Source organism: Cucurbita moschata, unplaced genomic scaffold (genome assembly GCF_002738365.1).
Source record: "Cucurbita moschata cultivar Rifu unplaced genomic scaffold, Cmos_1.0 Cmo_Scf00002, whole genome shotgun sequence".
NCBI lineage: Eukaryota > Viridiplantae > Streptophyta > Magnoliopsida > Cucurbitales > Cucurbitaceae > Cucurbita > Cucurbita moschata.
The window spans coordinates 138,981-141,243 of NW_019268518.1; the positions used below are offsets into that span (position 1 = coordinate 138,981).

Here is a 2,263-nt window from a genome sequence, read left to right on the forward strand (position 1 = left end):
AATCCTAAAAAAAAATTCATAAACTAGCTAAATCTAGAAAATTTTCATTTATTTGAACCTAATCCAAATAAAAATCTCTTAATTACACGTGGAAAGCCCGAACAAATTCATTCCGATTGAACTTGCAAGCCTGATGCATGACAAAATTGGTTCATAATTCATCGTTTTCCCCATCAAATTCCATATTATGTTTTCCATCTCTATATAAATCCTTCCCTTATTTTCAATGTTCATCTCATCTCTCATCGGAATTATGTGGACCCAAATCCTTCCAATCATGGCCGCTTTCATGGCCACTTTCATGTTCCTCCTCGCCCTAACCAACGCTCAAAACGCCCCCGGTGACTATCTCGCGCTTCACAACCGCGCTCGAGCCCAAGTCAGCGTCGGCCCCATGTAATGGAGCAATACCGTGGTCGCTTACGCTCAAGCCTATGTGGAAAAAAGAAAGGGTGACTGCGCCATGATTCACTCAACCGGGCCGTACGGGGAAAACATAGCCGCTGGGTACTACTCTGAGTTCACGGGGGCGGATGCGGTGAAGCTGTGGGCGAACGAGAAGCCGTTGTATAATTATGCGTCGAATAAATGCATGGGTGGTGAATGTGGGCACTACACTCAGATGGTGTGGCGAAGCTCGGTCCGACTTGGATGTGCTAGAGTGCCCTATAAGGCTAATTCTCAGTTTGTTGTTTGCAATTACGATCCTCCTGGCAACTATATTGGGGAAAAGCCTTATGATTCTTTGGTGGCTTGAAGAGATTTGGTTTTAAAAATTTTATGAATGGTAATAAAGTTTATGAGAGAACCATGAATTTATGAATTGAAATAAAGCTATGGTGTTGTCTATAATAGTATTATATTGTCTTGTTTGATTAACTCGAGTGACTTTGTTTTAACCTCCTTGAGTTAACTCTTGTGACTTTGTTTTGACCTCCTCGCTTATAAACCTATGATAATAGAGTCTCCCCTCTAATTAAGTACATCATAGAGCCACCCCTGAAGCCCGTAGATTTCTAGAACAACCTTCCCTTAATCGAGGCTCGACTACTTTCTTTGGAGCCTTTGAACAAAATACACTCTTTGTTCGACACTTTTGACTACAATTTTGAGGCTAACAATTTCTTTGTTCGACAAAGCTAAGTTAAGTTCATGGTCTGATAACCATGTTAAGAATCACGAATCTCTACAATAGTATATGATATTTGTCCACTTTGAACATGAGATTTTCTCGTAGGTTTGTTTCGGGCTCCTAGAGATGTATTCTTTACTTATAAATCTACAATCATTTTCAAACAATCTTCAATACTCAGAACACCAGCCACCAGCCAATTCCTGTTCTAAGTCACTCGAAAGAAATGCCCTCGGTAGAGATGTGAATAACCAGTCCACGGTGTTTTTGAGCTCGAAATCGAGAGATGCACGGCGGCATTTAACTCCGCTGCACTATGAGACCCACACCGGAGACAAAGGCCCACTGTCGCAACCTAAACTTTTAAAAAACATACATATTCATAAACTTTGAAAAGAGTAGGGTAAGAAAATGTTTAACAATTTGTTATTTCCTAAACTTTGAAAAGAGTAGGATAAGAAAATGTTTAACAATTTGTTATTTTAAAAGTGTCTAATAAGTCTCCAAATTTTAAAAAATTAACAATTTTTAATATAAAAATTTAACCAATTCAACTACTATTTTAAAAAGGATGAATTTATGGGCTAGAATGGAAAGTTTAATGGATCACGTCAGACTAATCGTAGTGCAACCAAGTGAGTCAATTGGGTTAGCCACTAGCCGACACTACCACACTCTACCACTAAACTTAGCTATGCCCTAAACTTAGCCATGTCAATAGAATACTCAAATGTCGAACAAAGGACTCCAACAGAAAAAGGAAAAGAAAAGGAGTCGAGGGGAGGTGTTGGATGAAAGTCCCACTCGGCGAATTTAGGGAATGATCATGGGTGCATTAGGGTGAACTCAAAGTGGACTTGGATCAAAGTCCCACTCGGCGAATATAGGGAACGATCATGGGTCCATTCAGGTTGTTAAGGATATTTAGTAATAAATTATACTTTCCCGTATATATTATATTTGATATTTTATTATAAGGCAAATATCTAACATTTGCCTTATTACTATAGGTATCTTTCCATTTATTGTTATTTTCATTTATTACTATTTCCATATCCTTGTAATTTATTTGATTATAAATAAGATAACTTTCACACCATTTAGGTGTGGTGGATTAATCAAACATTCACA

General features: G+C 38.1%; 2 pseudogenes; both read left to right on the forward strand.

Moving 5' to 3' along the window:
- The first annotated feature begins 253 nt into the window (after positions 1 to 253).
- LOC111460003 lies at positions 254 to 757 on the forward strand (annotated as a pseudogene).
- A 964-nt stretch (positions 758 to 1,721) lies between these two features.
- LOC111460012 overlaps positions 1,722 to 2,263 on the forward strand; it is a 5,239-nt pseudogene continuing 4,697 nt past the window's right edge.